The sequence below is a fragment of the Otolemur garnettii genome, unplaced genomic scaffold, assembly GCF_000181295.1.
Source record: "Otolemur garnettii isolate 467f Iridium unplaced genomic scaffold, OtoGar3 scaffold00020, whole genome shotgun sequence".
In the NCBI taxonomy this organism is placed as follows: Eukaryota; Metazoa; Chordata; class Mammalia; order Primates; family Galagidae; genus Otolemur; species Otolemur garnettii.
The window spans coordinates 26855172-26879483 of NW_003852415.1; the positions used below are offsets into that span (position 1 = coordinate 26855172).

General features: G+C 32.4%; 4 long non-coding RNA genes, 8 other non-coding genes and 8 pseudogenes across 12 annotated transcripts in view; all 20 read left to right on the forward strand.

The window, feature by feature from the left end:
- The window catches only part of LOC111724182, a 5577-nt gene extending 4466 nt beyond the window's left edge, over positions 1 to 1111 (forward strand). Inside the window, exons 4-5 of the long non-coding RNA XR_002772523.1 lie at positions 185 to 271; positions 831 to 1111. This is a non-coding gene — a long non-coding RNA (uncharacterized LOC111724182). The remainder of the gene's footprint in view (positions 1 to 184; positions 272 to 830) is intronic.
- LOC111724280 lies at positions 593 to 664 on the forward strand. Its single transcript, XR_002772602.1, has one exon. It is a non-coding gene; the product is annotated as a small nucleolar RNA SNORD113/SNORD114 family (small nucleolar RNA).
- Positions 1112 to 1247: 136 nt separating the features above from the next.
- Positions 1248 to 1319, forward strand: LOC111724202. The gene has a single exon (XR_002772541.1). It is a non-coding gene; the product is annotated as a small nucleolar RNA SNORD113/SNORD114 family (small nucleolar RNA).
- Positions 1320 to 1870: 551 nt separating this feature from the next.
- Positions 1871 to 6054, forward strand: LOC111724183. Its single transcript, XR_002772524.1, has 3 exons — positions 1871 to 1959; positions 2717 to 2805; positions 5974 to 6054. It is a non-coding gene; the product is annotated as an uncharacterized LOC111724183 (long non-coding RNA).
- Positions 2314 to 2388, forward strand: LOC111724287. The gene has a single exon (XR_002772607.1). It is a non-coding gene; the product is annotated as a small nucleolar RNA SNORD113/SNORD114 family (small nucleolar RNA).
- On the forward strand, positions 4482 to 4556 carry LOC111724226. The gene has a single exon (XR_002772557.1). It is a non-coding gene; the product is annotated as a small nucleolar RNA SNORD113/SNORD114 family (small nucleolar RNA).
- On the forward strand, positions 5440 to 5504 carry LOC111724220 (annotated as a pseudogene).
- Positions 6055 to 6396: 342 nt separating the features above from the next.
- Positions 6397 to 6472, forward strand: LOC111724284. Its single transcript, XR_002772605.1, has one exon. It is a non-coding gene; the product is annotated as a small nucleolar RNA SNORD113/SNORD114 family (small nucleolar RNA).
- A 908-nt stretch (positions 6473 to 7380) lies between these two features.
- Positions 7381 to 7452, forward strand: LOC111724217. Its single transcript, XR_002772551.1, has one exon. It is a non-coding gene; the product is annotated as a small nucleolar RNA SNORD113/SNORD114 family (small nucleolar RNA).
- An 826-nt stretch (positions 7453 to 8278) lies between these two features.
- On the forward strand, positions 8279 to 8348 carry LOC111724281 (annotated as a pseudogene).
- A 1051-nt stretch (positions 8349 to 9399) lies between these two features.
- On the forward strand, positions 9400 to 9468 carry LOC111724204 (annotated as a pseudogene).
- Positions 9469 to 9911: 443 nt separating this feature from the next.
- Positions 9912 to 12299, forward strand: LOC111724186. The gene is made up of 3 exons (XR_002772528.1): positions 9912 to 10001; positions 10878 to 10945; positions 11831 to 12299. It is a non-coding gene; the product is annotated as an uncharacterized LOC111724186 (long non-coding RNA).
- Positions 10312 to 10381, forward strand: LOC111724286 (annotated as a pseudogene).
- Positions 11288 to 11359, forward strand: LOC111724283. The gene has a single exon (XR_002772604.1). It is a non-coding gene; the product is annotated as a small nucleolar RNA SNORD113/SNORD114 family (small nucleolar RNA).
- LOC111724205 lies at positions 12172 to 12239 on the forward strand (annotated as a pseudogene).
- A 90-nt stretch (positions 12300 to 12389) lies between the features above and the next one.
- On the forward strand, positions 12390 to 15201 carry LOC111724195. The gene is made up of 3 exons (XR_002772534.1): positions 12390 to 12814; positions 13669 to 13754; positions 15152 to 15201. It is a non-coding gene; the product is annotated as an uncharacterized LOC111724195 (long non-coding RNA).
- Positions 13103 to 13174, forward strand: LOC111724199. The gene has a single exon (XR_002772539.1). It is a non-coding gene; the product is annotated as a small nucleolar RNA SNORD113/SNORD114 family (small nucleolar RNA).
- LOC111724222 lies at positions 14077 to 14158 on the forward strand (annotated as a pseudogene).
- A 904-nt stretch (positions 15202 to 16105) lies between the features above and the next one.
- LOC111724215 lies at positions 16106 to 16189 on the forward strand (annotated as a pseudogene).
- Positions 16190 to 19850: 3661 nt separating this feature from the next.
- On the forward strand, positions 19851 to 19920 carry LOC111724224 (annotated as a pseudogene).
- Positions 19921 to 24312: the final 4392 nt, after the last annotated feature.

Consider the following 24312-nt stretch of genomic DNA (forward strand, 5'->3'; position numbering starts at 1 on the left):
GAGCCATTGTAGGTTAGTCTTAAGGGAGATGTGTTTCTTTTGTTAAGATAAATATTTGCATACAACTACTCACAGTGAATAAGCAATACATACTTAATTGGTTGAGTAAATGAAATGTAGCAAGCAAGAATAATAGAAATAAAGTTTTAATTTTTTTTTTATCTGCTTTGCTTTGTACTCTTAGAATGGACATACTTCAGGTGATTTAAGCTTTCTTCCATTGTAATGGACCCTATGGTTATCTCTATGTATTAAGAGCACCGAGATTAAAGTAAGTAATGATTTGATTTCTTTTCCTGGTTTCAGTATTTTTTATCTTAATATCATTCACAATAATATCATATTATTAAAAAGTATGAAATATAATTAAATAATTCAATGATAGCCCAATGGTACATGTGGAATATATAACATGTCAATTAATGCACATATGAAAAATGGAAGATAATTAAAAAAATGATACATGGATATTCTAAATAATTCTCTATACAGATATAGAGGCTCTTTTTGAACCTTCGTAAATGATAGTGTTTTAAAATTAGCATATTTTGATTTAATAAATTAATCAATAAACAAATGTAGGTGACAATCTTGGATCTGTGATGACGACTCGTGGCATATGAGTCACAGACGATGAATACATGTCTGAAACTCTGAGGTCCAATGTGAAATATACATAGTTCATATCCTCCGTCTGACATGGTCTTATAAACAGATGTCAGAAATATAAAAGGATTTTGGTTTTAACCTTTGTTCATCCATTTTCATTCTATGCATAGAAAAATCTCACTTTTTTTTTTTTATCATTTCCTCTGCTTTATATTTCTCAGAATGGACCCTCTCAAACTGATTTTATAATTCTTCCTTCATCACAAGCTTTTTGGTTTCATCTCTGTGATAGGAGCTTAGCGAACAAAGTGAGTAATAGCTTAAGTTCTTATCTTGTTCTGGGTGGTTTGTTTAAGGAGAGTCACTATATTATTAATAAGTGTGGAATAAATTCAGAGAAAGTGAACTATAGCCTAGTAATAAACATGAAGTTAATATGAAGTATTATATTGTTTAATGTATATGGGAAATATTAAAGATAATTAATGAAAGAGATATATTAATGGAGAATGATTCAAAGTACATATTATGGATATCAAGTCTCTTGGGTTTTTGTGAATCATGGAGCTTTTAAAGTATAATTACTGAATTAATCAATAAATAATTTAGAAATTTATGCAAGAAAAGTAGGTCTTTTCTGGACCAATGATGATGATTGCCAGTGTATGATTCTTTGATGAATAATATGTGTTTGGAAGTCTGAGGTCCAACACGAAAGAAAATTGGGTTTTCTTTTCATGTACTTTCATTCTATTATTGTAATCATGTCAATAAAAGAATCAATGGACAGTATATAAGTAAATCCAGATAAAATAGGTGAAGCTTTCTCTAAAAGTAGAAATATGTAGCAAAGCAAGAAATACTATTAATATATGTTGTAAATGTGAAATCCAGTGAGGAATTAATGGCACATTACCTTAGTAGCTAATGATGATATAGATAGTATAAATTATAGGCACCGTTCCTGTTCTGGGTCTATGGCAAGTTGATGTTCAGTTTCTTAAAAGAAAATGAAACTTAGAGTACAGATTTATGATTGCTTAAATGACTACTTAAATTATAGATATAGCAGGGAACAATATTCATGAGTCTCAAATTTTATTTATTTATTTATTTATTTATTGCAGTTTTTGGCCAGGGCCGGGGTCGGGGTTTGAACCCACCACCTCTGATATAGAGGGCCAGTGCCCTACTCCTTTCAGCCACAGGCGCTGCCCAGGTCTCAAAATTTTTTTATCCCAACCCTTCTTTCTATACCTCAGAATAAGACTCATTCAAGTTGACTTAAACATTCTCCCAGGGTGACATGCTATATGGTTCTATCTGCGCATTAGGAACTTGGAGACCATTGTGAGTAATATCTTTGTCTTGGTTTGTATATGGGTATTTGCTGCCGTATTAAAAATTGTGCAATTTTAGAAGGCCAATTGCAGCTGAGAAACAAACATGGGGATCAATATGAAGTATTCTACTGATTAATTCAATAGAATAAATTAATTGATAATTACTTAATTCCTAATTTATGAAAAATTAGGAATATTTAGTAAAGGAGATATAATGATCTGAGAATGATTCTATACACTTATTCAGGATATCAAGCCTCTTTTTCAGGTTTCTAGCATCATAACACTTTAAATTTATTATTATTAAATTACCAAATGAATTAATGATATAGAAATGAGTGAAGAAAAAGTGGACTATTCTTGGACCGATGATGATGACTGGTGGCATTTGAGTCAAAGGTGATAAATAATGTGTGTCTTGAACTCTGAGGTCCAATACAAAAGGAATCTTCAGTGTAACCTGGTTTCTTGTATCCTTAATGAATCCCCATCAATAAAAAAATAAAATAAAATAAATAAAAAGTAACAAAACAAAACAAAAGGAATCTCGTCCATTTCTCCCTTTGAAGAGGTACTATTTACAGATGTCCCAAGTATACAAAATTTGGTTTTTGTTCTATAACATGTACATAGCATGTGCAAAGTTGTTATTTTAGAATATGAAATAAATATATTTTAAATAATGATTACTTAGATGAAGAATGAGGATCTTTAGGGTAATGTCTCAGTTTTTTTAATCAAATGTTTTGCTTTGTACTTCTCAGAATGGACCCACCTGAGCTGATTTAAGAAGCACTCTTCCAAGGCTATGTGCTCTAGGGTTACATCTGTGTCATTGGTCACACTGACCAGTGTGAGTATGTCCATTTCCTCTGTTTGAACTGTTCAATAAATTAATGTCAAGAATATAGAAGGATCTTATTCTTGTCTTTTGTGTTCATGAATTCTGAAAAATAACATTATAAAGTATAAATGGTAGAATAAATAAATTTATAATGAATAAACATCAAGTTGGTAAAGCATGGTCATTGTTAAACTCTGCAGTAAGGAAAACTCATTAATATAAGTGGAATAAATATATTTTGTCTTAGATGAAAGGTGATAATAAAATGTACTACATAATAGCTTTGATGAGTTTCATATTTTGTGTTTGATTTATTTATTTATTTATTTATTTATTTTTTTGAGACAGAGCCTCAAGCTATCCCCCTGGGTAGAGTGCCATGGCATTACAGCTCACAGCAACCTCCCACTCCTGGGCTCAAGCGAGTCTCCTGCCTCCGCCTCCCAAGTAGCTGGGACCACAGGCGCCCGCCACAACGCCCGGCTATTTTTTGGTTGCAGCCGTCATTGTTGTTTGGCGGGTCCGGGCTGGGGATTCGAACCCGCCACCTTAGGTGTACGTGGCTGGCGCCTTAGCCGGTTGAGCTGTAGGCGCTGAGCCTGTGTTTGATTTATTAAGAGGAAAATAAGCAAATATTAACATAAAAGTTATATGTAGGTCAAGACAAACGTTTTGAGATAGAATGTGTTATGATCCATTATTTCACTACCAAGAATAAAAGTCAACAGTCAATAGCATCCTTTCTGATTTAACTGTGTTGCTCTGCTTATCAGTATTGCAAGGAGGGCTTTGTTCGTTTTCATCCACTTGGATTTTACATTTCTTCATTGTTACATACCTTAAAATTTTTGTAATGACCCATGTAAAAACCTGAATGACTATATGAAGGGATAGAGAAATCTATGGCTCAATGGAGAGAAGGTCTCAATTTTTTAATCATTTACTGTGCTATACACTCCTTAGCATGGACGTGCTCTTGCTGATTTAATCCATGATCATTAGTTTGCATCTGTGTGTTCGATGCACAGAGACCAATGTGAACAATAGTCAAAGTTGTCTTGGTTTGGGTGATTCAAAGTGTGTCAGTCGTATTAGATACATATAAAGTATTATGTTGATTAATACATAATATAAATACAATAATAGAAATTCAATTCAAGAAAGGTATTTAGACTCTTGGTAAATGGCAGTGTAGTTGCATGTTATGGATAATGAAAAACTATTCTTTTTGTGGTTTATGTATATTTTATTAACGAATTAATCAATAAACAAGTATAGGTCAGGAGTGGTGGCTCATGCCTATAATCCTAGCACTCTGGGAGGTCGAGTTGGGTGGATTGCCTTGAGCTCAGTAGTTCGAGACCAGCCTGAGCTAGAGTAAGACTCTGTCTCTACGAAAAAAAAAAAAAAAAAAAAGCCAGGCATTGTGGTGGGTGCCTGTAATTCCAGCTAGTGGGGAGGCTGAGGCAAAAGAATCACTTGAGCCCAAGAGTTGGAGGTTGCTGTGAGCTATGTTGCCATGGCAGTCTACTGAGGGCCACAAAGTGACACTCTGTTTAAATAAATAAATAAATAAATAAAATTTAGAAAAAAGAAAATTAAAAGAAACTTTAAACTAAAACAATTGAAAGCAAAATTAAAAAAAAATACTTATAGATAAGAAAGAAGAGAAAAAAGCTCAGTCCTGGACCAGTGATGACAACTGGTGTATATTATTGTTGTATATGATGAATAGTACATGTACAACCTTTGAGCTCCAACACAAATAGAATGTAGTGTTTTCCCATGTTTAAGGGATATAGTAGACAGATACCAGGAATATATGAGAATCTTATTCCCAATCCTGTGTTCTTATATTTCAAAAATGTATTAAATAATAATATTGTAAAAGTATCAATGGCAGGATAACAAAATAAATGTACAATTGCATAAAACTGAAGAGGGTAAAGCATTGCTTATTGCTAAAGTATGTAGCAAGGAAAAATACCAATGTACATTTTCATATGGATACCAAATGGATCAAGTGTATCAGTAAAGTTGATATAGATAATAATTACTAATTAATAGCTATTGCTGTAAGTTGGTTATAATTTTAAAGTTTATTTTATAAGAAGAAAAGTAAATATTACCATAAATTAGTGAAAATCCAAATGAATAGGTAGATAAAAAATAGAAATTATGGGCCAGTTAACAAAATACCTCATCATCTGTGCTTGGTAGTGTTCAAAACAGAGCCATTGAGGTGATTTAAGCATCCTTGTCATGATCAAGTTTCTTATGTTACTACTTTGTTCGGAAAGAGACCAATGTCCTTATCTTGGTTTTATTCATTTGTTTGAAGGTATTCAGTGTAGCATTAAAAATTATTTGATCAAATAGTTACATGTATCTATGGCCCCATAATAAGACTGAAAAGAAATCGTTATGTTGATCAAACAATATTATACAACATTGACAATGCTTAATGACAAAGATATAATGTATACAGGAAATTATTGTGTTGATGGATAGTAGTGATATTCAAGGATTTTATTCTTGCATCTTTATGACTCATGTTTTATTTTATTACTTTCAGTGAAGTAATGATCCAGCCTTTTACAAATGTAAAAATGAATGAAGAAAAACTCAGCCAATGATTTCACATGGGCCAATGATTCCCACTGGTGGCATATGAGTCATAAGCTATGAGTAATATGTGTGGGGCTCACAGTAGCAACACAACATAATTAGTCTATTCCTTCTGTTTGGAAGAATCCTAAAGACAGATGTTTGGAATCCACAAAGATATTGTTCATGGATTTAGATTTATTAGTATTAATGGATCAATGACAAAACCATTAAAGAAATATTATATTAGTAAATAGATATTGTCAGACTGTGAACATATGAAAGAGGCAAGAAATATTAATACAAATAGAGAAAACTGATGCCCATTAAGAAAATAGTTGGATCAAAGATCCTCTGACTTAGGATCCTATAGACAATGATAGTAAGAATCAGTTTTATTGTTCTGAATCAGTTCCAAGTTTAAGGTTATCCCTTTGTTAGGAGAGAAACTATACACTTTATGAAAAAACATGAAGTACTTGAATGATTAAGTAAATGCAGTATGGGAAGCAAGAATCCTAGAGGATGAGGTTTCCAATTTTTTTCTCACTTACTCTGCTCTTTTCTCAGAATGTTTGCATTCCAGCTGATTGAGGCACTCCTCCATGGGCATGTGCTCCATGGTTAAACCTGTTTGTTAGCAGCATAGAGACCAATGTGAGTAATAGTTAAAATTGCTATCTTAGTTTGGGCAGTTATTTAAAAATTATTCAATGTGTTACTCAAAAGCATGTAATATAATCAATGATGACTAACTGTATTCTAGCAATGAATATAGGAGAATATGAAGGCTTATCTTGATAATGAACATATGAAAAACTGAGAATAGTTAATGAAACAGGCATAGTAATGTTAGAATGATTCTATGTAGAGATTAGGAGTATTATGTCTCTTCTTTGGATCTTATGAAACAGTTTTTCAAATTGTTATTGATGAATTAATAAACTAATCATAAACAATATAAAAGTGACTGGAGAAAAAGAGGGCCAATCCTGGATCGATGATGACTACTGGTGGCAGGCATATGAGTGTTACACGATGAATATGTGTCTGGAACTCTGAGGTCCATCACAAAAGAAATCTGGCCCATTCTCTTTGTTGGGAAGATCCTGTAGACCAATGTCAGGAAATACAATGTATTTGTTTTGGTCTTCGTGTTCATGTATTTTCATTCCATTTTTATAGCTTCATTAATGTAAGAATCAATAAACAAATATTAAAACAAATATATTTATTTGAGTGAAGCATTGTCCAATTAAAAAAGTGTGATGAGGCAAGACATATTATATGTATTGAAAATGGTAAAGTCCAAAGAAAAATAAATGGTCCATGCCTGTCACATCTTTTGCAAATGATAGTATAGGCAGTATAATTATAGATAATAATGTTCATGATCTGGGTCAGTAGCAATTTCAAAATTGTTCATTTACTTAAAATAAGATGAAAGAAATATACTTTAATGATAGCCTAAATGACTAATTAAAAAAACATGAAAATTAAGGATGAATGGTTATAATATCTCAAATTTGTTATCTTCTTTGCTCTATTCTCCTCAGAATGGATGTACTTGCTCTGGCTTGAGGATTCATCCAGGGTAATGTGCTTTTTTATTGCACCATACTTTAGAAGACAGATGCAGACCAATGTGTGCAGTAGTCAACATCCTGATCTTGATTTGGGTGGTGTATTTAAGAATATTAAATCTGTTATTGAAAGTAAATATATTGTCAAAAATGACCAACATTATCCCAATAATAGATGCTAGAGTAATTATGAAGTATTATATTGATAGTCCATATTTTAGAAACTGAGGATATTTGACAAAACAGATATATCAATGTTAGAATGAGTCCATGTACAGATGAGGATAATCAAGGCTCTTAGAGTTTTCTTTAATCTTAGGCTTTAAAATTATTGTTAGTAAATTAATGACTTAATTGGCAATCTAGAAATGAATGAGAAAAGAAGGACCAGTCTTGGATGGATGATGAATACTCATGTCATATATGTCAAATATGATGAATATGTGTCTGGAGCTCTGAGATTTGTCACAGAAGATAACTGCCCCATTCCCTCTATTTCAAGTGATCCTATATAGACCAAGGTCAGAAACATAGAATGAAGTTGTTTTTGGTGTTGGTGTTCATGCATTTACATTTTATTTTTATAATTGGGGCAAGGCAAGAATCTTTAAACATATAAATGAATAAACATAAAATGGATGAGCAATTGTACAATTATAAAAATATGCAGTGAGGAAAGAAGTACTACTAACATATATTAAAATCAGTGAAGTCCAAAGAGATATTTTATAAATTATAGATCAAATTCTTAGTCATTTGTAAGATCAAGATCCTAAGAAAATGAAATAAATATTAGTCCACATAATGATGGCCTAAAGCAAAGTTAAAAAGCCAAGATCATTAGTGAGAATGTCTCAATGTCATTAACTTTTTAGCTCTGTACTCTTCTATAGATGATATGTGCAGATTTGAGGATTTCACGGTCATATGCCCCATTTGCATCACATATGGGAGTATGCAGACCAATGTGAGTAGTCCAAGTTCTAGTATTAGTTTGGGTGTTTTTTTTTTTTTTTTAAAGATATCATATAAATCAAAGATGGCCAACTATATCCCAGAGATAGATTTAGGAAAGATATTAAGTGCTATATTGGTAATACGTGAAAAACTGAAGATTACTTAATGAAGTAAATATTAATGCATCAATATTAGAATGATTCTGCAGGCAGATTAGGAATATCAATGTTGTTCTTCGTCTTTTGTGAACCAAATGTTTTAGAATTATCATCAGTGAGCTAATAAAGTATTTAATAGATAAAGTAAAAACTAATGGAGAAATGTAGGATGAATTGTGGATCGCTGATGACTTCTGGTGGCGTATGAGTCTTGTACGATGAATACGTCTGGAACTCTGAGGTCCATTACAGAAGAAATCTGGCCTATTCTCTGTGTTTCACATGATATAGAAAGATTTTAGAAAGATAGAATGTATTTGTTTTTTCTGTGTAATTATATATTTACATTTGATTTATTTTTATAATTGGATTAATATGGAAATCTATAAACAAATATATAAATAAATGAAGAGAAAGTGGTTGAAATATTGTCCAGTTATAAAAATATCTGGTGAGGGAGGATATACTATTAATATATATTAAAAACAGAGAAGTTGGCTCGGCGCCTATAGCTCAACCGGCTAAGGCGCCAGCCACGTACACCTAAGGTGGCGGGTTCAAATCTCCAGCCCGGACCCGCCAAACAACAATGACGGCTGCAACCAAAAAAAAAATAGCCGGGCGTTGTGGCGGGCGCCTGTGGTCCCAGCTACTTGGGAGGCGGTGGCAGGAGACTCGCTTGAGCCCAGGAGTTGGAGGTTGCTGTGAGCTGTAATGCCACGGCACTCTACCCAGGGGGACAGCTTGAGGCTCTGTCTCAAAAAAAAAAAAAAAACAGAGAAGTTCAGAGAGAAATGATACATAGTTCAAATTCAGGGTCTGTGACAAGGTAGAAAAAGAGGATCAGTAAGAGGAGTGCCTCAATTTTATCATCTTCTCTGCTTTATACTCCCCAGAATGGACATACTTGTGCTGACTTAAGGATGTCTTGGTGGTCATTTGCTGTGCCTAGCATCATGCTTAGGAAGGAGCATGTATTACTATGTGAGTAATAGTCAAAAGTCCTTATCTTGCTTTGGGTGTTTTATCTGAGAGGATTCAATGTCTTATAAAAAGACATTGATTAAATATGGCAAACTGTATTCCAATGGCAGATATTGCAGTAATATGAAGTATTACATTAATAATGCATACATGAAAATCTAAGGCTAATCAATGCAACCTATATATCTATGCTAGAATGATTTTTGTTCAGAGAGCAGGAATATTAAAGCTATTTATAGGATTTAAAATTATTGGTGGTAAAGTAATAAATTAATCAATAGATGAGATATCATTGAATGGAAACTGGTCAGTCTTGGATCGATGATGACTACTGGTGGCGTATTAGTCTTGTACTATGAATACGTCCGAAGTCTGAGGTCCGTCACAGAAGTTATCTGGCCTTTTGCATCTGTTTCAAATGATTCTAGAGACAGGTTTTAGAAATATAGAAGGTACTTTTATAATTGGCCAATGTGAAAGTCAGTGAAAATGTGTATGTAAATAGAGATGAAAAAGTTTAAGCATTGTCCAAATTTAAAAATTGGTTGTGATTGTAAAGAAATATTCTTAATATTTATTGAAATAAGAAAGTCCACAGAGAGATACATGGTACCTGACTATGATTTCTGTGGCTAATGATGGTGTAGACAGTATAAAGTATAGATAGTGCTGAATTTCTAGGGCAATGGCAAGTTTTAAATTAATCATTTCCTTAGATAAAATAAATGAAATATAATTCAATATGGATTACTAATGATAAGTAGAAAGCAAGGATCAGTGGTGATATTATCTCACTTTTGTTATCATCTTCTCTGCTTTATATTCCTTAGAATATCTGTACTTTGCTGATTCATGGGTTCCTCCAAGGTCACATACTATATTTGCACCATGCTTAGGAAGGAGCCTACAGACCTATGTGAGTCAAAGTCCTTATCTTGTTTTGTTTATAAGGATTCAGTGTCTTACAAAAAGGCACATATTATAATTAAAGATGGCAAACTCAAGAATAAACATAGCAGTACAGTGAGGTATTATTGAAAATGCATATGTGAAAAACTAAGGATAATAAATAAAATAAATACATCAATATTAGAATGATTCTGTATACAAATAGCGATGGCTGTTCTTGCAGTTTTATAAACTGTAGGACTTAAAATTATTATTCTTACATTAATAAATTAATCAAAAGAAGCTAGAAAGGAAAGCAAAGAAAAGAGGGCCAATTCTGGATCAATGATGACCACAGGGGGTGTATGAGTTATAGACGATGAATATGCCTGAAACTCTGAGGTCCACCACAAAGAAAATGTAGCCCATTGTGTATGTTTGAAATTATTCTATAGACAGATTTCAAAAACATAGACTGTATTTGATTTTGGTATTCATATTTACATATTTCTATTCTATTTTCATAATTGGTCAATGTGAGAATTAATAAATAAATATATAAATAAATAAAAAAGAATAATGTTAGATATTGTCCAATTATAAATATATATATGTTTTTTGAAATGTATGCATTTTGAAATGCAAGGAATACTCTTAATATATTTTGAAACAGCGAAGTCCACAGAGAAATAAATATTTCATGCCTGTGACTTCTTTGGCTAATAATATTCAATTTTTGGGTCAGTGGCAAATTTGAAATTTTTCTTTTTCTTTAGAGAAAATGAATTAAATATATTGACTGCAATAATGATTGCATAAATGACTAGCTAATAATAGGTGAAAAGCCAGGATCAATATTTAAAATGTGTAAATTTTATCATCTTCTCCACTCTACACTCCTCAGAATGGATGACTTCTCTATGACTAGGTGCTCTGTTTGAACCATGCTTAGGAAGGAGCATGCAGACAAATGTGAGTAATAGTCAAATGTTCTTGACTTGGTGCAGGTGGGTTTGTTTAAGAGGACTCAATGCATTATAAAAAAGTGCATAATATAATATGTTCAGAGATAGCCAGCTGTATCCCAGTGATACTTATGGCAGTGGATATGAAGTACTTATTGATAATGCACATATAAAAACCTAAGAATAGTTATTAAAACAGATATATTAATATTAGAATGATTATCCAAATTAGAAATATCAAGTCTATTCTTGGAGTTTGTGAAATATAAGATTTGTAATTATTAGACGTGAATTAATGAATCAATCTATTGACAATGTAGAAAGGAATGGAGAAATAGAGGGTCAATCTTGGATCGGTGATGACCACTGGTGGAGTATGAGTTATACACGGTGAATACGTGTCTGGAACTCTGAGGTCCTTGATAAAAGTCAATTCCCTCTATTTCAAACAATTCTATAAGGAGATGTAAAGAATATAGGATATGTTTGGTTTTGGTTTTCTGTTCACATGCATACTCATTTCATTTTATAATTTGATCAATGAATCAATAAAAAGTTATGAATAAAGACAAATAAAGCTAAGCATTGTCTAATTATAAAAATATATGGTGATGCAAGAAATATTAATACCTATTTAAACAAGTGAAAGCTAGAAAAATAATACATACTTAACTTTTTTAGATAATAATTTATAGATAGCTTAGATTATTAACATTGTTCATGTTCCAGTTTCGTGGCAAGTTAAAAATTGTTCATTTTCTTAAAGATAAAATGAAATAAGTATGCTTCAAATAATGCTTACTTAATCTAACTGATGATAGGTAAAAAAGGAAGGATCAATGATGAGACCATCTTAATTTTGTTATCATATTCTGTGCTCTGTACTTGTCAGAATGAACGTTTGTGATGACTTAAAGATTCTGCCAAGGTCACATGCTTTATTTGCACCATGCTTCAGAAGGAGCATGCAAGATAATGTAAGTAGTCAACATTCTTATCTTAGTTTGGGTGGTTTGTTTAAGAGGATTCAGTGTATTATAAAAAAGGTATATAATACAATAAAAGATGGCCAAATGTATCTTAGTTATAGATATAGGAATGATTCGAAGTATTATATTGAATACCCAAGGCTGTTCTTGGGTTTTTGAAAACCAAAGGTTTTTAAATTATTAGTGAATTTATGGACTAATCAATAGAGAAAGTACAATGTATGGAGAAAAATAGGGCAAATTCTGGATCGATGATGATTCCATGTGGCATATTAGTTATACGATGAATACATCTGGGATTCTGAGGTCCATTACAAACGTCAATTCCCTCTGTTTTAAATGATCCTAGAAGGAGATGTCAGGGACGTAGAATGAATTTGTTTTTGGTCTTTGTGTTTTTTACATTTTTGTTTTATTTTATAACTGTATCAGTGACAGAATTGGTAAACAAATACATAAAATGTGTAAATAAAGATGACTAAGATTAAGCATTGTCCATATATAAAAATATGTGATAAGGCAAGAAACACAATATATATTAAAACAGTGAAGTACATAGAGAAAGAAATGGTATGTGTCTGTGACCTCTTTGGCTCATGATAAGTATAGATAGTATAAATCATAAAAAATGTTTACGTTCTATATCAGCAACTACTTCAAAATTGTTCATTTTCTTTAAAAAATGAAAAAATAAACCTCAAAGAATGATTAGATAAATCACTCATTTACTGAAAGTGAAAAGCAAGGATCATTAGGAAAATATCTCATTTTGTTATCATCTTCTCTGCCCTGTCTGTACTCCTGAGAATGGACGAATATCCTGGTTTAAAGATTCTCCCATGGTCATGTGCAGCGTTTGCATCATGGTTAGGAGCATGTGGATGAACGTGAGTAATAGTCAACATTCTTGACTTGGTTCAGGTGGTTTTTAAAGAGGACCCGATATTATCATAAAAAGTTTTATAATATGCTCATTATATTGATTATACTTATGTAACAAAATAAGTGTGATTAATTAAATAGATATGTCAATGTTAAAATGATTCCATATACAGATTAGGAATATAAAGGCTGTCTTTGGTGTTTTGAATCATAGGAGCTAAAAATTATTCATAGTGAATTAATGAATCTGTCAATAGACAAGGTAGAAACCTATGAGACAAAAAGATCAATCCTGGATAGGTGATGACTGCTGGTGGCGTATGAGTCTTATACGGTGAATATGTGTCTGGAGCTCTGAGGTTCATCAGAAAATAAATCTAGCTGTTTTCCAAGTTTGATATCAGGAATATAGGGTAGGTTTGTATTGGGTGTTTGTGTTTATGTGCTTTTATTCAATTTTTATGATTGGGCAACATGAAAACCAATTTATATATATATACATATATATATAATATAAAAAGATGAATAATGTTAATCATTGTCCAATTATAAAAATATGTGCTGAGGCAAGAAACACACACACACACACACACATATATATTTATAAAAACAATGACATCCAAAGAGACATAAAGGGTGTCTGTCATTTCTTTGGCTAATGATGATATAAACAGAAGAATTACAGATTATGTTAAAATTTTTGATCAGGTGCAAGTTCAAAATTGTTCATTTTTTAAGAGAAAATGGAATAAGTATACTCCAAATACTGATTGTATAAGTGACTAATAATAGGTGAAACGCAAAGATCAATAGTGAGAATGTCTCTCTTTTGTGCTCATCTCTGACCTATATGCCTTAGAATGGATGATGTGTTCTGATTTGAGGATTCCTCCATGGTTATGTGCTCTGCTGGGACCATGTCCAGGAACAAGCATATAGACCAATGTGAGTAATATTCAAATTTCTTGTTTTTCTTTGGGTGGTTTACTTTGGAGGACTAAATGCATATAAATAAGTACATAATGTAATCGAAGATGGCCAGTTCTGTCTAGTAATAGAGAACTGATATGAAGCATTATATTGGTAATGCACATGTAAAAACTAAGGGTGATTAATGAAACATACCTCAATGTTAGAATGAGTCTAGATATAGGTTAGGAATATCAAGTTTTTCTTTGTAGAGTTTTGTGAATCATAGTATTTAAAATGATTATTAGCAAATTAATTAATCAGACAAAGTAGAAATGGAAAAAAAGGGGGTCAGTCCTGGATTGATGATGACTACTGGCACATATGAGTCATAGACAATGAATATGTATCTGGTCTTTTGAAAAAAATAAGTGGTCTGTTCCTTTAAATGATTCTATATGCCAGGAATATAGAAGGAAGTATTTTTAGTTTTCGTGTTTATGCATTTTCATTTTATATTTATAATTATATCAGTAAAAGAATCAATAAATACATAAAGATTAGTAAAAAATTCATACTTTATAATTGTCCAATTATAAAAATATGTGGTTGGACAAGAAATACTATTAGTATATATTGAGACTGGTAAAGTCCAAAGACAAATTTGGCATACCTATGACTTCTGACTAATGATGATACAGGCAGTGTAAATTATTGACCATATTCAAGTTCTGCATCAGTGGCCAGTTAAAAATTGTTCATTTTCTTAATGGAAATGAAATAAATATGCTCCAAATTAATGAATGCATAGACAAATAACTAAATGAAAACTAAAAAGCAAGGATCAATGTCAAGAAGGGCTCCTTTTGTTGTCATAGTTTTCCTTGTTTATAAACTATATGGTTCCATCTCTCTGTTAGAAGCCCGAAGACCAAGTGAGTAATAGTCAAAGTTCTTGTCCTATCTTGGGTGGTTTGTTTGTAAGTTTACATTGCACTAACAAAAAATATGAAATGTAATTATGAAGGTCATGTGTAGCTAAAGGATAAATGTGGAATGAATATGAAGTGTTATAAATGATGGGGTACATATATGAAGAACATATTCAATTTTATTTGTATATATTAAAAATATTTTGTGAGGCAAGAAAATCTATAATATACATTGATAACACTGATATAAGTGGGAAATTAGTGGTACAAGTTTGTTTCTTTGGATGAGATAGATGGTGATAAGTAATAATCAATGTTCAGTGCTTTTTTATGTAAGAGACAATAAAAGGTCATCCAAAATCACCTATGTCACTGACTACATGAAAGACAGAATGCAATGACCAATACAAATAATATCTCAATCTTTTTGAAACATTTCTTATACTCTGTACTCCTTAGAATGAACACACACCAGCTGATTTTACCTTCTTTTTTGTATAGTCAGAAGATCTGTGGCTGCATCAGCGTGTTATATGGTTTATGGAGACCTTGTGAGTAATAGTCAAAATTATTTTTCTTGTTTTCAGTAGTTTTTAATTTTTTTAATTTTTATTTTTTTCAGTAGGTTTTTATTAAACTATTTGTGGCATTATTTTTTTTTTCAAATCATAGCATTTAATATAATCATTTGAGGGGTCAACCTGGGAATCATCAAGGATTCTTTTTTCTTTTTTTTTGTGCCAATTGTCCTCTCTCACCCCCTTTCCCACCTTCCTCTATCCCTGTACTAGACTATATTTGTATTTTATTGTTCTTATGAACATGTAATTGTTTAATATTGATTTAATGTTAGTATGAAGTACATTGGATATTTATTTTTCCATTATTGCAATACTTTACTAAGAAGAATGTATTTCACCTCCATCCAGGTAAATGTAAAAGATGGAAAGTCCCATTCTTAGGTATCTAGTAGATACCCAGAAGAACAAAAATCATTTTCCCACAAAGACATTTGCACCAGAAAGTTAATTGCAGCTCAATTCATAATTGCCAAGTCATGGAAGCAACCTACATGCCCATCAACCCATGAATGGATCAACAAACTGTGGCATATGTATACCATGAAATACTAGTCAGCTATTCATGGTATTATTAAAAAATGTTATATATAATCATTGAAAGTATATTTTGACCCAATCGTAAAAATGGGATTAATATAAAGCATTATGTTGAATAATGTCTATATATAATATTAAGATTAATTATTTAAAGAGTTGTATTGCTGTAATAATTATATAAACAGGTATTAGAGCTATTCAAGCTAATAATTATATTAACAAATGTTAGAGATTACTTTTAATTTTTTGTGATTCTTAGGTAATCATTATTGTTAGTGAACTGATCAGTTAATCAATAAAAATGTATAGACACAATTAAGAAGATGAGGGCCAAGTCTGAGCCACTGATGACAGCTGGTGGTGTATGAGTAATGGATGATGATGACTATTAAGTATCTGGAATTTAGTATCTGAGGTCCAATTTAAGAGAAATCTAATATACTATATGGTATTAATTTTATATGGGGAAATTTACTATAGATAGATGTTAGCGATTGTGTGTTAGAATTGTGTGTTTCTGATTCTATGGTTCACCGATTATGATTATGTTAATATAAATGGAAATATCAGTAAACAAATATTTAAATGATTAAAGAAGAGAGTGGGGAATATTGTAATTGCTAACATCTGTAGCGAGAAAAGAACTGCTATTAATATAATATGTAATGGATAATAAATAGACCAATGGTTTTAACTTTAGGTAAAAATCATGTAGCCGTTGATAACTAATAATCAGTGATATTGCTCTGGGTGAATTGTAAGTTTGTTTTTTTAAGAGAAAAATAAGCATATACTATCATAAGTTAATAAATACCAAGTGATGAGTAAATTAAAGATGAAATACAAAGACTAATAGATAGAAAGTATCAAATTTTATTTTCCACTCTTCCATGTACTCCTCAGAACAGATACTCCTGTGCTGATTTAAGTTTTCTGCCTTGGCCTCTAGCTTTAGGTTATCTTCTGAGCACAGAGACTAATGTGAGTAATAGTCAAAGCTCTTGTCTTGGTTTGAGTCATTTAAGAGTGGTCAATGTATTACTAAGAAGTAGGAAATATAATTAAAGAAGACTACCATAACCCCATAATGTACATGGGATTGATTGAAAACATTATGTTGAATAATCAGTGATGAAAACAATGAGGTCAATTCAAAAAACATATACTTTCTACAGATAGAAAATAAGGATATCATAGTTCTTGTTCTGTTTTTTCCTAATTAATGTATATTTGTTTATTATGTGTAATGAATAAATGAATCGACAAGGTGTAAATAAAGACAAAGGTGCATGATTGTGGTGCAGTGATGGATGGTTACTAGTATGAGTTGAGGATAATAAATAAATATCTATGAAAGTTTAAGCTATAATAGAAAAGAAATTAGTCTATTGCTCCATTCGAAATGATCCTATAGCTAGTAATTTAAACTAGTTAATTATTCTATTCTTACAATTTTGTGGTTCATGGATAATAATTATATCATTATAAGTGAATTAATGCATGAAGAGCTCGAGCATTACTAGTAAATGAATAAAAATATGGCCATTCCTGGACCAGCTATGAGATTTGTAATGAAATAAATCCTAGTACCAATCTATTTCTGAGGAGCTGGGAATCATGCTTTGTTTTTTTAATCTCTGATACTGAGGAATGTGTAGACAGATGTATGAATTGTCAATGTTTATGTTCTATGTTATCTTTGGTTACTGGCTGTTTGTTTTATTGATAAATAAGAAAGTCATTTGTGTAATTAAATAAAAGCTTCAGTGCTATTTTAAAAAGGAACAGTGATAAAAGTTTTCTCTATAATAAGCTATTGTGCTCACTAAATTTCATTACAAAGTTACATCATCTATTATCACTTTGCTACTGAGCAACTGCACATGTGTTACTGTTACCCATGTCACAGTCTTGGGGGTGTGCAAGGATACTGATTTTATCTTCATAATGAATAAATGAATAAACTAATAATGATCAGTTAGCTAATAAAGACAAAACACTGGCCGGTAATGAGCATGTCTTGAAACAGTGGTTATGATTTAGCTGGTTCCTGAGATTGTTATTCTTTAAGACAAAAATGTCAGCTCTTATAGGGTTTGGGGTAAGGGGGATATAGAGAGATGCATGAGAGAACTCATGTTCTAGATTTCTGAGAATTTAAACATTGTTCTCATTCTTTACAAAAAACAAATAGTTGACTAAATTAGTTTATGAGTGAATGAATATATAAAGTAGGATCAAGCATGGTTCGTTGGTATGAGATTGCTTTGAAACAAGCATTTGGATAAATCTAATTCTGCCCTTGTGAGGCCAAAAACTTGGGTTATATTTATGGATGGAGGCATTGAAACTGATGTGTCTTATAGACAGCTCTTATTCTTGATTCAGGTGGTGGATTCAAAGGTATACATTTCGAAGCAAAATTAATAATTGAATTAATTCAATGAAAAGGGACTGTCTTTTTGCCAGTTGTAAGAAGAACATGACCCAAATTTTAAAATTGGTCTAAACCTGCTCACCTTATATTCATTAGGGTATTAGAGCTAAATTCTAATCAAGGATATTTCATTCTTTGTAACATTTTCTTTCTACTCTCTAGAATGGATCCTCATTGATGAAGGCTTTGGCTGGTAAGTCCCTGAGGAAGAAGGCTATAGACCTATATAAGCAATGTGCAAAGTTAATGTCCCTGCTATGTTGTTTATAGGTATTCATTTTATTATTTTAAAAAATGGATACATGGCTACATCTGTACCCAAAATTTAACAAGACCAGTGATGAGAATGTGGTACACACCAAGTACAACTGATTATATTATATTATTTTTAATATCCTTAGACATTGAGGTTCATTAATAAATCAATCAATCGGGGATGCTTTTTAGGTAAAGGTAACATAGATAAAGAATAGTAATATCAAATGCTTTTGGTCTGAGACAATGAGAAGTTCAAATTTGTTTACTAAGCAAAACAAATCTCATAAATTAATCAATACCTACTTATAAATAGCTAAGTAAATCAAGGGGAAAAGATGGATTATTAGAGAGAATTTCACATACTCCCTCCACTTTTAAGATATTCAAGAATCCATATTCTGTTTTCCTTTTTTTTCTCTCCATCTGTTTTCAGCTTCATTGACTGGACACAGTTAAGATGATAATCATTCTATAATGATGGTTCAATGTGAGTAATGATCCAAGTTCTTGTTATTGTTGGGGTGGTCTCTTTAGGGTATGATGGAAAGGATGGAATATAATCAATGAAGACCACATCAGGACCAATGATAAGATTGTATTGTAAACTAAAGTTTATGATGAATTCAATTTAGCACAAGAGAGAAGTTCTTTTTCAAAAGGAGCTGTGTGTTCTTAGCTCTGTGGTTAAGGGGCACGGACTCAGACATCTGTAACTCTCATAGTTCTTCTCAATTTTGGGTGGTTTATTTAAAGTATTCATAATATTATTAAAATAGATAACTGAAGACATTAATCAATAAGATGGCAGTCCTTTCATAAGCTGGGGATGAGAATGTGGCATAAATCATTGTTTATGATTAATTTCTGTGATGGTTGCCTCATGTTCACTAATTTAAAACTTAATTTGTTAAGATCTTCTTTACATTTCACAGGGTGGATGTACTCTAGCTAATTAAATTATTCCCCAGTTATGAAGATCTTTACCTATTCTTCTGAGTAAGGAGAATGGTATGCAATATAAGTAATAAAGGTCTTGGTTTGGGTTGTTAGTTCACAGTTTCCATGGTGTCACTGAAAAAGATAATTAACTTTTAAAAGGCCATGAATAGGCCTATGATAATGAGAATGTGTTATGAACCAAAATTAATCTAATTTAACACAAATGAATTATAAGAATAAAGCTTAGCTTTTATATTCATTTTCAAAAGCTAAATGTCCCATTGTATGTTTGATGTATTGATAATTTAAACATTCGTCTCTCGATAAAGTTCTAGCTGTTAATTATGTAGGGAGTCAGTAGTCTAGTTGGTGAATAGGGTGGAGGATTTATGGTTGTTCATTGTAATATCTAAAATTTTTTTTATATTAAATGGAAAAGAATCATGTCTGGACCAGTGATGTGAATGGAATGCATCTGAATACAAATTATGATCAATCATTGAAACACTGAGGTCCATTGCACAAACAAGAACTGGATCATAACCTTTGTGGGAATAATCTCAGGAATGTTCAAGAATCTAGTTTTACAGCTTGAGAGGGTTCATGGATATTGATTTTACACTATTAGTAGATAAATAAATGGACCAATAAACAAATATCTTCATGAATAAAGAAAAAGAGGTTAAAACATGGATCAATTTTTAGGGGTCTGGTATAAAGCAAGGGATATAATTAAGTTCTGAAATACATTGGTTAATTAAGGAAAAAAAGAAGTTGCTATCACTTTGTATAAGAAGCAGCTAAATGGTGGCATTTAAAAGTTAGTGTTTTTCTCTTAGTTTGCTGTGGGTTCTTAGATGCTTGATTTATTAAGACAAAAAGTTAAAATTAAACAAATAAGTGGTTAACTAAAGGAATGCATGCAAAGTATGACCCAATTATGAAGACATTTTATTCTCTTTTATATGTTCTTTGTACTGCCACAGAATGGATGTACTTTGGCTGTTTTAATCATTATTTAAGGACAATGATCTTAACTGTCACCCATGTGGACACAGAGAGTCTATATGAGGGTAAGTAATAGATTAAGACTTTATTCTTAATTCAGGCTTTGTGTTACAGATGATGACTATTATTCTTAAGAGAATAAATGAATGCATGCAATCATAAAATCAAGTCCATGCTTGGACCAATGACAAAAATGTGTCTTGACAAGTGTCATGTTTAATTCATCTTGCAAAACTGAGATCCATCAAAAAAGAGGTTTAGATTGCTACTGCTGAGATTATAGATTCTATAACGGTATTAATCAAATATCTTATTCTTGGATTGGTTTTAATTCTCTAGGATTTTATTTTATTAATTATTAAAAATAATAAATAGGCAAACATGTAAAAAGTAAATATGCTAGTATAATTATAATGGCCACTCATGAGAAATCATGAGACTATGCCATTGAACAAGGTTTTATTTAATTTGGGTCAACTATTTTACCACTCTGTTTAGAGAGTCCATAGGAGGATTTAAGTAAGTTAACTTTTCCCCTCTTGTTTGTCTACTTCATTTAGGAAAATGAGTAACTGTCTTGATAAGAAAAAATTCAGGTATAAAGAAATTTATTATGAAATGACCAAAAATATTCAAATGATTAAATTTCATAAATCTCTTAAGAATTATGATTAAGCTAATTCTGTTTCTCTGAAATCCATTTATTGGAAAAGATACTGTATGTAATGAGGTCAGAAACAGATGTTAAAATTGTCAGTGTTTTCATTCTTTTATTTTGATCGGTTCATGGAGTTGATTATCATTATTATTATTATGTAGTAAATCAATCTATGAAAAAGTAAATTAGAAGAAGGAAAATCACGGGCCACTGATTAAAATGTGCTCTGAAACAAGCATTATAATTATTATAGTTCAGCCCACTGACATCTTTGAAATAAAAACTTAAAGTATTAAAAAAACCCTTAATCTTTTATCTTTCTTTAATGATATATAGTATGTAGGATCATCTGCATGTACTACTGAAATATTTTGAACAGTTTTGCATGTTACATGAATTTTTTTTCTAAGTCACAAATTCTAGTGAATTAATTTATTTGGGGGTGGTGATAGGAGCCCCTACACCTCATATTTTTATTTTCTGTCACTTGATTTCTAGAAGAATGCTAAAATAATCAATATGAAGGTAGTAATTTTAGCTCAACAAGTACTGACCTTAATCCTTCTTAGCATTCACATGTGAATTCAGTCTAGTTCTGGTCATCAAGTAACTCAGGGATTAGATGGAGACCTACTTATAAATGCAACAGTTCAACATTATAGGGCAAGTAGATGGGCTTTCCAGAATCATAGAAGTTGTGTGCTCAGCTCAATCTTAAGTTTCAGGTGCTCAATGGAAGAGGTGCCTCCAGAGCCAGCGATGCAGTCACTAGACTGTAGGCTTCCTTAAAGGTGGGGCGGGGGTCACACCCCTCTTGTTCACTTGTGCCTTGCAGATATAGCAGAGGAATAAATGATGAATAAAAGAATGAATGAGTGAAGCACTGAGTTAGTGAACGAATGACTCTTTTAGCCTATAAAGAAATGAGTAAATGAAGTGATGAAAACATAAAGAAGTATAGAAACAAATGAATGGATTGGCATTGAGTTAATGAGTGACTAAATCAATTATTAGTGAATAATTGTTCAGTGACTTAATGAGTGGATGAGTCTATCTTAAGTGAAATGTTAAAAGTGAAAGAGAAATGAGAAACAGTGAAAAAGTGACTACTAGTTTAATGAGTCAATAAATGAAAGATGAGTGCTTAAAGGAATGAATGAATGAATGAGTCAGCAAATTCCTGAATGACTGTGAATTAATAGATAAAGAAATGTTAATTAGGGATGAAGAAATAAATGAATCAGTGAGTTAGTGTATCACTCAGTCAATGAGAAATGAGTCAATTCAGGGAATGAGTGAATGAATAAGGAAAAAGTTGAATAAATTAACTGAGTAAACAAATAGGTTGATGAATGAAACAATAATTTATTGAGTGAATAGGCAACTAGATGGATGAATGAATATATTATAGTTAATGAATAAAATAATGAATTAGGGAGTAAATGAGTCAGTGAATGAGTATGCAATCAAGGAATAAATTAACTGCTCTGTGAATGAATGAGTGAATAAGTGAATGAATCAATAAATTAGTAAATGAGTCAGTTGATTCATGCATGAGGCAATGAGTGAATGAACTCCCTGGACCCTTGCCCTCACTGTTCCAGAGAGACTAGCTGTGCTCTAACTTCACACCACAGTATAAATAGATCAACTAGAGCACCCATCTTTCTCTACCATGGGCATTTATTTATATGTCATCACTAAAATGATGTGCCCTCAGGGCTAGGAACTAGGTCAAATTCTTCTATGTATCCCTAGTGCCTCACCAGTCCCGAGCCTAGTAAGCACCCAGTGATATGCTGTTGAATGAATGAATGCATAACTAAAAATAAACATCCTTTTGTGGATGCATTCTGAGGATGACCTGTCTCAGAATGGCCTGAGAGATGTTCTTTAGGGAAGTGTGCTGTGTGTTAGATGGTCTGTGGTATCCTCCTATGCAAGTCCAGATTCTCACTTGAGTCCAGCTTCCTGTGTCCAGTGCCAGACAGTGAGTCAGAATACTGGCAGTTCTGACTGTCTTGGATGTTGGCCCATCCTTGGGCAATGTTGGCTTGGCACGATGGAATGGAAGCCCTGGGTCTTCCCGAAAGCTGCCCTTGCCTCTGCCAAGACAAGAGATCGAAAATAACTCAGTCTTGTTTTTATGCCTCTAGTGTGTGGGCCTGCTTTTTACCTTTCCAAGCAAACTAAAATTCCTTCTCATTGTAGTTGTAGGACTTTGGGTTAGATGTGAAACTCCTCTTGAGCTTCAACCTCCATGTCATCTGTTAGGTGAGGATAATGATACCCACTTGATTAGGTGGTTGTATTGTTTAACTAAAGCATATTATAGGTCCCCAAAGTGATGTAGTTATGTACCTGGGAAGAAAATAGATGTGTCACAAATGTCATATGCCAATTTTCTCCATGCCCACCTGAAGTAGTTCTATTTGATGATTTCAGCTGCATTTATTTAACAGCTCTCAAATGGATGTGATACTCAAATTATCCTGTTCCAGAAGACTGGAGAGTTTAGCTAAGTTCTGGGAAGAATGCCAGTCCAGACTGTGCATCTTTAAGGCAGCACAGCGTGCCCTTTTTCCAAGGAGCAGACAACAAGAAAAGTGAGTTGGCAATACCTTCACTGTATGTGGGACATTTGTCCAAGTCTTGCCCTCCATTCATCTATTTCTCTGTTCACCATTCCCACCCTCCCTTTACCAAGTATGTATTCAACACCCACTGTATTCCTAATACTAACCAGTCTTCTTCCTCTCTTGTGTTGGCTGGCTCCTGACCCTGGGTTTCATCTCACACTCCTGGTCTTGCGTACTTGCTTTGGACTTGGTGATTGGTGCTCCCTCATCTGGCATGGCGTATGGCTCTCTCCTTCTTGAGGCTCAAATGATTGGACTCTCTACTTCAGACCAAAAGAGGTATCTTTCTCTATCTTAATTTTGGGCATCTGGGACCCTGATTTTGACTCTTCTTGGTTGGCCATCCCCATCTGGGCAAGCTGTAGCCCCTTAGAAGAGATGTTCACAACATGCCAGTGTCAGGTGGGGCCTCTAAATGTTGAGGCTGAGCAGCAAGATCAGCACTGAGGGCTTTGGTGAGACCCTTAAGATTTGTTTGGTAAGTATGTGTAGATATAGGAGACAGGAATTAGGTTCTCACTTTCCCCCCAGAATTTCTTGGGCAAAGGAGGGATAACAACAGCTAACCAAAATTTTAGTTTTCTGATCCTTTTCTCTAGTTACAT